This window comes from Danio rerio, chromosome 6, assembly GCF_052040795.2.
Source record: "Danio rerio strain M-AB ecotype USA chromosome 6, GRCz13ab, whole genome shotgun sequence".
In the NCBI taxonomy this organism is placed as follows: Eukaryota; Metazoa; Chordata; class Actinopteri; order Cypriniformes; family Danionidae; genus Danio; species Danio rerio.
The window spans coordinates 6,406,177-6,419,208 of NC_141026.1; the positions used below are offsets into that span (position 1 = coordinate 6,406,177).

Here is a 13,032-nt window from a genome sequence, read left to right on the forward strand (position 1 = left end):
AAAGGACTCACTGTTTAGTTACACGTGTCACAAACCGCATCGTTTGAGTTTATGGAAGTGAAGGATCCACAGATAACTTTGCTTGCGGTCACCCATATCCAATGACAGCATGACTGAACAACTAGCGTGATCTGCAATTGTACAGCGCCATATTACACACATGGCTTGGCAGGCGGAAGAACAAGTAGTTCCAACTAAGTTGGCCTTATTCAGATGAACTAGGGTAATTGCGGTTACTTTCCGCTGTATTTCTACATCCAATGAACTATATATTTGCTTCAAATTACTGAAATATCAATATTTTGATAAGATAATGGTTTCTAGAACATACAATCTGTGTCAGAGATATCAATATTTTAGTATCAATTCGCACATCACTAGAGTTCAAAGTTTCCCTGCTGAAAAATCCAGCTTAAACCAGCCTAGGCTGGTTGGCTGGTTTTAGCTGGTCAACCAGGCTGGTTTTAGAGGGGTTTTGGCCACTTCCAGGCTGGTTTCCAGCCATTTCCAGCCTGGTCTTAGCTTGTTAGGCTGGGAGATGACCAGCTAAAACCAGCTTGACCAGCCTAGCAGGCTGGAAGCCCAGCCAAAACCAGCTATGTCCAGCTTAAACCAGGCTGGTCAAGCTGATTTTTGCTGGATTTAGCTGGTCATTTTCCAGCCTGACCAGCTAAGACTAGGCTGGAAATGGCTGGAAACCAGCCTGGAAGTGGCCAAAACCCCTCTAAAACCAGCCTGGTCGACCAGCTAAAACCAGCCAACCAGCCTAGGCTGGTTTAAGCTGGATTTTTTAGCAGGGTTAAAGGGACATGAGCTAGCGGGGAAGCTCACTCTTGCTTGCTTTTTTCTCACTTGCCTTTTTGTGTGTGTTTTGGCTTGTGTTGTGTGCTATGATGTTGATTAGAGTTTTGATTTTGTTCTTATTCTAGTCGCTGTTAAAGTCGTGTATACGTGTATTTGATAATCCCTTGATCCCTGGTGTCCAAATTCCCCTGGGAATCAAGGAGTTTAGAGGTCACGTGACATACACCTTGCAACACGCAGAAAGCTCCACTGTCTAAACACACTCATTTAGAAGTGAGCGCCACCTGCTGAAAGATTTCACCATGTTTTTGGTTAGAAGAGTAGTATTAGGTATTACGTGCAAATGCTGAAGATGTTTTGTTTGTTTATTTTCTCTTAGATAGTTGCAGTGGGCAAACTCAGTCCTGCAGGGTCGATGTCCTGCATAGTTTAGCTACAAACACTAGTCAAACACACCTGAACATGCTAATCAGTGTCTTCAAGATCACTAGAAATCTATAAGCAGGTGTGTTTGATTAGAGTTGGATCTAAACTGTGCAAGACACCGGCCCGCCAGGGCGGCATTTGCCCACCTCTGGTTTAGAGGGTACATTTCAGCTAGTTTTGTTATATTGCTTTCTTTTATTTGCCGCCACTTAATTCTCGTTTTTCCAAGCCAGAACAAAAATTAGAAATTAAATAAAAAATAGCTTATTTTTGCAGTATTTCTGTTTATCATTTTCCTATTTTGCCACCAACTCACCACAAACTGAATCACGTTAAATGTTACCTCTTTTAAATCTCTAGGGCTAAACTTTGTCGTACCAACCAGCTAAACACATTCCATCTATCTGAGGTCAAACTTTCATATATAAAGTAAAAATATATGGGGGCGTTATTGTGAAATACAGCAGCGGATTAATTACAACACCAAAGTCGATGTGTTGCATTTCCTCGGTGCTCCATTTATTTAGTATTATTTTTCCTTACTCATTTCAAACTAGACCCACAAATATCGGGCCACGTTATTATCCCTCTTCTCTAATATAAGGGTGTGCTTTCATGTGTAAAATCTTCCACGGAATGAGATTCTGACTAGTTAATGTATCCCATCGAAGTCTTTGATATCCCCAATTATGTAAACAAGCTTTAATAAGTAAACAGACCGGGTGCTACAATATTGAATCTGATTAGGGCCCTGTGGTCAGAAATGTCAGCACTTTCTTTCAAAGCAATCTGGGATCAAAGGCTCCAGGGCTTCCTGACTGGATTTGGCATTAACTGCTTGTGCTCAGAGAAACATGACCCCGGTTGCTATCGACAACTGGTTTGTCCTAGATGATTAGCCTAATGTCAGTTGCAGGGGATCTGAAACAGATGCAACCACGCCGACCGGCAGTCTGCAACCATGCGGCTTTCACTTATCAGCATCCGCTAACCATATGGTTTAGCTATGTATTTTAATGTATATTTATTATACATGCATAATACAAGGCCTGTTCACATACTGTGCAAAGACAAAAAAAATAAAAAAATCCTAATCAAATGAAGTTAGGTATATGGGTTTGGAACTCTTCTTTTCTTTGGCTGAGATAAGCTTTCTGTTGATGCATAGTTTGTCAGGATTGGATTTAAATTATTATTATTTATTTTTTTTTTAGCTTAGAAACTTTTGAATTAGTGCTAAAAAATAATCTTAATTTTGAGAAAATCCCTTTTAAAAGTGTCTAAATGAAGTTCCTGAAAAAACATATTGCCAAACAGAAATTGTGTTTTGATAAACACTACTTGACAAAAGTCTTGTTGCCTATCTAAGTTTTATGAAAAGCAAATACTAACTTGACTTATAGTTGATCATTTGGTATCAGAAGTGGCTTAAATGAAAGGCAAGGGGTTGGTTTAACAGAGTGCGTGCGACGTGTCTGAAGAGCACAGAGGGATGCGGTGGGGAGGAGTGAGAAGGGTGTGTGATGTATTTGAAGACCAGGAGGGAAACGCGCGTTTACCGGGAAGTTCTCACTCGTTTGCGATGATAATTGCCATGCATTTGCAGGAGGCTCCCGGAACTTCTGGGAGACTTGGGATGTCCGGAATAACCTCCCGCCCTACTCATAATTCTCTCTTCATTTAGCCGTATGCCTATTACATATCCATAAAACACTGTGATATAGCCGGGCTTGGATCGTATTGCTTTCTCACTACAACCCATCCTCTCCATAGTTCGCTTTAATTGAGCCGAGATTCATTTAGGCAATCTCAGACCGATTGTTTTGACGCGGATCCGAGCACAATTGCTGGATTCACATATGCCAAACAAACCACGCTAACTGGCAAAAAGAGACAGGTTCTGAAACAAAAGTCTAAGTGTGAAAGCACCCTTAAACAGATTTGGAACAAGTAAAAGAGTGATTAAGGGTGCTTTTACACCTGCCTTATTTAGTTCGATTGAATCGCACTAGAGTTCGTTTCCCCTTTTGGTACGGTTCGTTTGGGCAGGTGAGAATGCCGCAATCGTACTCGAGTGCGCACCAAAAGAGGACCAAATAAGAGTACCGAGACCTGCTTGAAGAGGTGGTCTCGGTACGCTTTCAAACGAACCCTGGAGCTGTTCGTTTGTGGTGAGAATATAATCCATACTAAAACAGGTCCAACCGCAAAAAGTACTGCGCCTTTTGGACTAATTCAGCTGCCGTAGGCCGATCTGCTGTGCATTATGGGATATGGAGGAAAATTATTTGTTGACAGGGGTTTACCAACAGAGAGAGAGAGAGAGGGGAAAACATTACCTGATGGATCGTTGGTAATATTTCTGCAAGATGACCATGTCGCAGTTTAGCTAAATTAATTCACGTCTCCTCCTGAAGTGACAAGCGATGCATTAAACACTGTTTTCCAGCCGCGGCCGCGCTTTATTCTCGAAATGTATAGCTTGTCTAAAGCAGGGATACAATCAGCCAGCGCAGTCGTCCCTCCAGAGTAAAAGGTTTTGTTCACCTGCGGGAGTTCACTGGCATTTTCCCGCACGTGAACTCTGACCAATCAATAAGCAGTTTAGGAAATATGTTCAACAACATCGGGAAAATGAGAGATGTGGATTTTGTCAGATGACTGCATTTTGGTTCGTTTCAACTGGTTCGGACCAAAGCCAGCAGTGTGGTGTGAAAACGACCCAAAGACGGCAGAAGATGCAACAATGTTTAATTTATTACCCTTGGTCCAGACCAAAGGCAGCGTAGTACAGATGTGAAAGCACCTTAAATGATGACCGAATTTTCTGCATAGGGTGTAACTAGTAAAACCTGTTAACTATGGCGTTTAACCCTTGTTACACATACTTAATTGAAAATTGCTCTTTTTTTTCTTAGTATGTGTGAGAGTATGAATCACTGTCTATCTACAGTGCCTAAAACACGACTTATTTTATGTTTTGCATGGAGCTAACTGAAAATAAATGCATAAAACTTACTTTTTAAAGGCTATTCATGTAGAAAGATGCTTTATTCTGGCATCCACCAGGCAAAAGATGTACCAGCAGGGTAGACTATCTGCTCCTACTAACAAGTCAAACCCTGACCCCCTGGTGTAGTACATTTCAAAGCATGATTTGAGATCCTGGTAGTAAATGAATTCAACACTCGCCACATGACTTTGCTTACAAACTTGTTTAGACTGAACTTTGACTGGCTGCGCTGCTCTCTTTAACAGCTCTCACTGCAAACCGCAGCACGTCGACCTCTGGCCACCACTTCAGCAAAGTGAGAGGAAGTACATTAAGGTTTTTTTTTTTTTTTAAAGTTCGGGGGGGATGGGTTAGTTGACCGTTTCTCCTCCTGAAATCCTGAACATAATACGAGAAACCAGTCCAACAGAGACACCCATCAATCCAGCCTAATTCACTCTCTGAGCCAACTCCACTTACAAACTCAATGCAAATTCAATACGCCGAGTATTGACCCTGTGTCTGAGTCTCGGAGACCCTACAGTGCTTTTCCTCCATTAAGAAAAATGAACCATTTTTACTTCCTAATCCAACAAAATGACATTTTTTTCATGTTTAACATTATTTGATAAGCCTGAGAAAAAGCATTGTGGAATCAAACAACATATGCATATAGCATTAAGAGGACACACACTGCTTAACGTTTTTGTGACACTAATCAGACCTCCGCGTTTACCAAAGAGGAACAAAGAATGTGCACGTATTGTCATTACTCCCTGCAACTCTTAACTCAGAAATTATAAATGAGAGGCTTTTTGATTTATTGATGAAACCAGCGTAGTGAAGTGCTTTTTGCCGCGGGCACGACTCAAGGCTAAACCAGTTATAACAAAGATAAAAGCAAAAAATGATGTTGAATTTCAAGCTATCCATAACAAATGAGATCTCCTCGTTTGATATTCTGCCTCTGAAAATGTACAATAATTGACTTTACGGCATTGAGATTCCTTTTCAAGCACAGGTAAAACGCACAAATAAATCTTCAGATCCCTTCAAGAGTGAAGGAGGCCTGAGAGCGAAGGGCTACAGGTGGAGTCAAATCGTACCTCCAGTTTTTATGCAAGCATTAATTAGGTTCCGATTAAGCGTTTCCACTGACTAAACCGCATTAGGTGCATTAGCAGAAACATTGTAAGGCTTTTATTATTAATACAATGATCATGTTGTATTTAGGGGCTGTTGTTTAGTTGTTATGCAGGCTGGATTTCAGTAAAACATCAGCACATGAACATTATTATAAGATGACACCACATTTATGCCAGATATGCTACTGGTATGGGGGCTTACATGGGTAAAACAATACTTGTTGAAAATATTTACTTAAAACCATGACAAAATAATTTTTTTTAATATTGTTTTCTTTAGTTGTTTCTTGGGCTAGACAGCAAGAGCCAATTTTTGTTGTATTTAATATATAATTTATTTTTTTAACTTACCGGCCACTTTATTAGGTACACCTGTCCAACTGCCTGTTAACGCAAATCTAATTGTAATCAGCCAATCACGTGGCAGCAACTCAATGCATTTAGGCATGTAGACATGGTCAAGACAATCTACTGCATTTCAAACCGAGCATCAGAATGAGGAAAAAAGGTGATTTGAGTGACTTTGAACGTGGCATAGTTGTTGTTGCCAGATGGGCTGGTCTGAGCATTTCAGAAACTGCAGATCTACTGGGATTTTCATGCACAGCCATCTCCAGGGTTTACAGAGAATTGTTTAAAAAAGAAATAATATACAGTGAGAGACATTTCTGTGGGCGCAAGCTCCTTGTTGATACCAGAGGTCAGAGGAGAATGGCCAGACTGGTTCCAGCTGATAGAAAGGCAACAGTAACTCAAATAACCACGCGTTACAACCAAGGTCTGCAGAACAGCATCTCTGAATGCACAACACATCTAACCTTGAGGCGGATGGGCTACAGCAGCAGAAGACCACACCGGGTGCCACTCCTGTCAGCTAAGAACAGGAAACTGAGGCTACAATTTGCACAGGCTCACTAAAATTTGACAATAAAAGATTTTAAAAAACTGGTCTGATGAGTCTCGATTTCTGCTGCGACATTCGGATGGTAGAATCAGAATTTGACTTTAATAACATTAAAGCATGGCTCCATCCTGCCTTGTATCAACGGTTCAGGCTAATGGTGGTGGTGTAATGGTGTAGGGGATATTTTCTTGGCAAACTTTGGGCCCATTAATACCAATTGAGCATCGAGTTAACACCACAGCCTACCTAAGTATTGTTGCTGACCATGTCCATTCGTTTATGACCACAGAGTACACATCTTCTGATGGCTACTACCTCAGGATCACCATATACCACAGTCACCATACTCAATCCAATAAAGCACCTTTGGGATGTGGTGTAATGGAATATGGATGTGCAGCCCACAAATATGCAGCGACTGCATGATGCTATCATGTCAATTTGGACCAAAATCTCTGAGGAATATTTCCAGTACCTTGTTGAATATTTGCCATGAAGGATTAAGGCAGTTCTGAAGGTATAAGGTGTAGTAAGGTGTACCTAATAAAGTGGCTGGTGAGAGTATATAAACACAACCTATATTTTGGTTATATTATAAGTGTATAGAAGCCATATCTGGGGAAAAAAAAAACTTCATAAAAAGTAATATTGGGCGTCACGGTGGCGCAGTAGGTAGCACGACCACCTCACAACAAGAAGGTCACTCTGGGTCAGTTGGAATTTCTGTGTGGAGTCATGTTTCCTCAGAGTACTGCGGTTTTCACCACAAGTCCAATGACATGCGCTGTAGGTTAATTAGGTAAGCTAAATTGTCTGTAGTGTATGAATAAGAGTGTATAGGTGTTTCCCTGTGTTGAGGTAGAGCTGGAAGGGCATTCACTGCGTAAAACATATGCTGGTGGTTCTTTTTGCTGTGGCGACTCCTGAATAATAAAGGGACTAAGCCAAAAAGAAGATGAATGAATGAACAGTAATATTGAATGCAATTCAAGTATAAACTACTATGAAATGCTTAAGATTTATAATTACTGATCAACCAATTAATTAATTATTTTTTATATATTTAATGAATCATATACTGAATATAACCAATACCAAACGCTAATAAATACGTAACATAAAATGTAACAAATATGTAATTAGTAATGCTTTATGTTGTCTACCGTGAAATATCAAACCATATTAGAGATAGGATTTACAATAAATACTTTTCAAACATCTGAAGGAAACTTCAAGAACGCTTTAAAAGTTTGTATCACAAAAATATAAATCACTGACTTCCTTCAATTCCTGCTAAAAAAAAAAAAAAATAAATAACCAGATAGCATACGAATGTGGGCCACTTTAGGCAGTTATGTGGCACTGGTGGTATTCCTTTGACCCAGACAAAATGGATGTGAGCCTGAAGTGGCCCACCTGTATAATGGCAAAGGAGGGCCAAAGATTCAAATTCATATATGGGCCATTTAAGACAAAGATTTGGCACTTATGGCAAAATGTAATCTGAATTTGAGCCCAATGTGGCCCATGTGGAAAATTTAGCCCAAATGACAGAGGACAAATGTGGGCCACAGTTGGCAAAATTGTGGCATCGTTATTTAAGGGTAATCTGGGTCTAAACCTAAAGTGGCTCACATGTGTACTGTAGATGCAAAAGTGGCCCAGTTATCTTGAGACATATGTGGGCCACTTTTGGCAAATATTTGGCACAGTAAGCTCTGGCTATTACGGCTGTGAGCGTAATGTGGCCCAGAGAAAATATGGCAAAATCGGCCCAGTTTTTTAAAACATATGTGGGCCACTTTTGGCAAATATTCAGCGCAGTAAACTCTGGCTAATGCAGCCGCTAGCTTAAAGTGGCCCAGAGAAAATATGACTAACCTGCCCCAGTTATTTTAAAACATATATGGACCAGATAGACTAAAGTTACCATCATGGAGAAAAGTGTTGAAATGTTTGTTCATTACAGCAAGCAAAATAAAGTGAGGCACAACCTGTGATGAAATAATATAATTCACTGATGTTTACCAATGTTTCATTCATTATTAGAAGTAATAGGCCAGATCTGGGCCAGAATAAAAAGAAATTGTGGCCCAAAATAGGGTCAGTTCTGGTTCACTTGGTTGAATTCTGGCTAATACGTGGTATTGCTTTGGCTTATTTGTGGCCCAGATTTGACAAACAGGAGCGGACCACCCTAGAGCCATCATTCCATTCAGTATGTGGTCCAGATGTAAGTGTCAGAAGTGGGCCGGATCTGGGCCAAAATAAAAGCAAACCGTGGCCCAGAATAGGGTCAGTTCTAGCTCATTTGGTTGAATTCTGGCTGATATGTGATATTGCAATGACTTAATTGTGGCCAGATCTGGCAAACAGGAGCAGACCGCCAAGTGCCATCATTCCATCCGGTATGTGGGCCGGATGTAAGTGTCTGGTGTGGGCCGGATTTGAGCCACATGAACTTTGCTAGCTGGAAAATCTGCACAATTAGCCCACAATGCAGGGTTATTAATTTCCACCTGGCTGTCCTTGCTTGCATAGAAAGAGAAAGGCAAAGGCTGCAGAGGTCTTTTCCCTACCCTGTCCTCCTAGTCCCCTCCACCCTCGCTCCTATGTGTCCTCCTCTTCAATTCCGGAGACACCGTCTGGAAGCTGACACCAGCAGCTCTGGCACGTAGGGTCATTACCAGAGCTGTCATTAAGAAATGAAATCAATCCCCAAAATGCAGCGAGCTCAAGGGAGAGGTTGCACGATAGTGATTGGGAATGCGTGCGCGTGTGTGTGCGTGCATGTGCAGGCTGATGTCGGCTAGGGAGGAAACGGAGGGGGCAATCGCTTCATAAGCCGTAGATTGCTTTCCCCACCGCACTAATTATGATGTAACTGGAACAACAGCGTGAGGTGAGTGTGTGTGGTGATTAACCTCGGGCGGCTGAGAAATGAATCTAATGAGGAGAGCGGGACATTGGAACTGTTCAATCAATTTTGCCTCTCTCTCTCTGTCTCAGTCTTTCTTTCTCTCCCTCCCTCTCGTCTCCGGAGCATTTAAATGCATTTGTGACCTTGTAATGGGTGACAGTGGCAGTCTCTTGAACCCATTTAGCATAGCACGTTCTCTTCATTTGTCTCCCTGGCCTGCTGTACTACTCCCGGATGAAGGGTGGGACTTCACGTGAGCAGAGGAAAGACAAACTTTGGGGTTTTTCCCCCCTCTTGAGTGGTTGGCGAATGATGCTATCGCACAGCTCTGAGACCGGTGTCATTGCCAGGACAAGGAGAAACAATCACACATTAATTAAACAGGCCTTCCGAAAGCACAGTCAGGGTTTATAGGCAGAATATTATAACGGAATCGTGCTATTAAAGTCTCCATCTGAATTTGCGGGACGAGGACAAACACAAAGGACACGTTTCATCACTGCTAAAGACGTCAATAAATTATTAACATAGTGTAATTTAAACGAGTCCTCTGTTTAAATGCTGCAATTAGACATACAATAGAGGCCTGGGAATATGAGGTTAATTTTGCCATGTACCTACCTGGCTTTTGATTGACAGGGTTTCCCAAATGGGGATCCGTGAGTTGATTATGCTAATAATTCAGTAAACTGAAACACATGAAAGATTAAAATGAGGGCTACACAATTAATCAAGCCTAATTGAAATATACATATATCTTATCAGTTTATATATATATATATATATATATATATATATATATATATATATATATATATATATTAGGGATGTAACGGTATTGTAAATACCGTCATACCGCAATATTAATTTTTTTCGATATTACCGAAGTCGCATGACTCGGTAAAACTATAGGTCTTCTGAGAAAATTTGCTCAGGCGAATGAAGCGAACGGGACGTAGCTGAAACTTCATTTCCCATCAGCCCAGGCGTGGCCATAATCCTTTGCGGTCTGTTGTCGCTACAGATCCAGTAATGCGGAAATGGAGTGTGCTGCTAGTAGCGGAGATGAAAAAAAGATGGAAATGATTGAACCTAAAGCGGGTGTTGTCGCCGCGCGCGTGCTGAATAGCGGTGCTGTCGCACGCGTTCTGATCAGCTGTGTTGTGGCGCGCGTTCTGATCAGCTGTGTTGTGGCGCGCGTATTGTAAAGCGCCGAGGGGGGGTTGAGCGCGCATATTCAAGAGAGGTGTTGTCGCGCGCCTACTGAAGGGCTGGATTGGACGGAGGTTGTGTCGCGTCGCGGGGGCACTTTTGATCGTTTTGGAAGGGCATTTTCTATCCAAGACTAAAAAGGGCATGTGCACTGCACAGGTTGAGCCCTATGTGTGCACGTGCCTGCAAGTTGGGGAATACGACTAATAACAGTCATGGGGACTGCAGAAACACAGCACACTGTTCAGATTGATGCAGACATTGACTTGTACCGCAAAGAGATCTCTATCTCACTCATGGTTTGTCTTCTCAAGTGGTGGAAAGACAATGCACAGTGTTACCCACTGCTGTCAACATGGGCCAAGTCATATCTCTCTTGTCCCAGAAACCTCAGTCCCAAATGAGAGGGTTTTTTTCTGTTGCAGGGGACATTGTAAATACCCAGAGATACCAGCTTTTACCAGATTATAATTATATGATAATTTTCCTTTAAACCCATCTCTATCTAAGTGAGTGAGTGATTAAATGTTGAATGTGGTGAGTTTTCAACAATACTAAATTGAAACTTCATTTTTTTACATGGTTTAATAATTTTTTGTTATTAAAATTGAAGTTAGTGTTTCAAGCTTACAGATAGATGGCTAATTTGTATGTCATTGACACTTTTGGCACTTTTTTGGAGTATTTTCAAAAGTTTTTTTTTCCTGTAAATGATTCAATAAATACCGTACCGTGACATTCATACCGAGGTATTACCGTACCGTGAAATTCTGATACCGTTACATCCCTAATATATATATATATATATATATATATATATATATATATATATATATATATACACACACACACAATGAGAGGTGGTGATGGTACAGGAGACCCAGAGCAGACGCCTGTGATCTAAGATGTTACAAACCTACTCACATAGGGTGTTGACATTTTTCATTTACTTGGAATGGAGTGAATTCAAGAGTTGGAAAACTGAACTGTGGGGCCGTTGAGACACATTGGGTCTGTATCTTGTGGCAGAAGTGGACATCAGCCAATCAGATTGCTTTATGCAAATATACTAGTGTAGACTCTATAGGACTCATGCTTGTGTGGTATGTTAAAAGAGTGGAATAGCTTATTATTGTGTTTAGTAATCACCTCATCATCATGATCATAATTGCCTGTCATCATCACGAGAGTTGGCATTGATGTGACATCCAATGTGAAAGAAAATTATCCTGCTTATTGAGAGGTAGAACCACCATCAACCCACTTCGTGGCATACACAGTCCTCCTGTGGGGCAGGGATGAGCAAAGAGGGAGGGGCAGGGGCGGGTGGCTGGGGGCAGGGAAGTAAAGGCAGAGGTTGGACTGGGAGGGTGGGAGAGAAGGAACCGTGGGTGCAGGATGGTTGAGGAGCAGGGGGGCATGGAGGAGCAGGGAGAGGGAGGAGCGAGGGGTACAGGAAGGGGGGCAGGGAGGAGCAGGGATGGGGGACAGGCAGGGAGGAGCAGGGAGAGAGGAACAGGGAGGAGCAGGGAAAGAAGAGCAGGAAGGAGCATGGAGGGGGGTAGGGAGGAACTGGGAGGGGTGGGCAGGGAGGTGCGGGGAGGGAAGAGCAGGAATGAGCAGGAAGAGGGCCGAGAGGAGCTGGAAGTAGTGGACTGGGAGGAGCAGGGAGGGGTGGGCAGGGAGGTGCAGGGAGGGAGGAGCAGGAATGAGCAGGAAAGGGGCAGGGAGGAGCTGGAAGGGGTGGACAGGGAGGAGCTGGGAGGGGTGGACAGGGAGGAGCTGGGAGGGGCGGGCAGGGAGGAGCAGGGAGGGGCGGGCAGGGAGGAGCAGGGAGAGGCGGGCAGGTAGGAGCTGGGAGAGGCGGGCAGGGAGCAGCAGGTGGCGAGTAGTGTTTGCAAAGTAGCATTACACTACATTTTGAGACTTTAGACAGAAGATGCAGTATTTTAAATCTTTAGCATTATTCATGTTATATCATGTTGTTTTCAACAGAACAAAGAAACTCAAACAGGTTCTGAACAAGGTAAGGATGAGTAAATGATGACAGACATTTTTTGTATACTACCTCTTGGTAGGAAATATGGAGTTCAAGGCAAACAATAAGAGTCCAACTCTTGATCCTCAATCTTGTTCTTCAGAGCATATGGGTTTATCTAGTCAGCCATGATGTTTAGGTATATTATGCTTGTCAAACTTGGGCAGTCCCAAAGTTTTCAAGCAGAGCTTTTCCTAAAGAATCACACAACACCTGTGGACTTCTACATTCATTGGTCATACCCCAAAGTAACTTCCACAGGTAAATGACACAATTGCATAGCTCTCCCCATGCCTTCATGACCTTCATCCACCGCTCCAAGGTTCAGTTCTTGCTTGACCACTTGCTTGTCCAACAGTGGACAGGGGTTATCATGGGCAAATGCATTCTACTTCACTTCTTGACATGCACTTGAGAGATTCTCTGTTCCCTCAGGGGAATTACCCGTCCTCTTTTTAAAATGCGTAGTAAGTAAATAAGGGAAATGTACATGGACATACCCTTGATGCCTCAATATTGACAGAGGAAGCAAGTAGGCTTCATATGTCCACTGCAGAACCTACATGTCTCAGAATGTAATGCGATTGTGAC

The 13,032-nt window shown here is 42.3% G+C and overlaps 1 long non-coding RNA gene across 9 annotated transcripts in view; it reads right to left on the bottom strand.

Annotated features, from left to right (window-relative positions):
- Positions 1-13,032, bottom strand: part of LOC141386167 (uncharacterized) — a 180,337-nt gene that overhangs the window by 77,945 nt on the left and 89,360 nt on the right. The gene's annotated exons all lie outside the window — the stretch shown is intronic.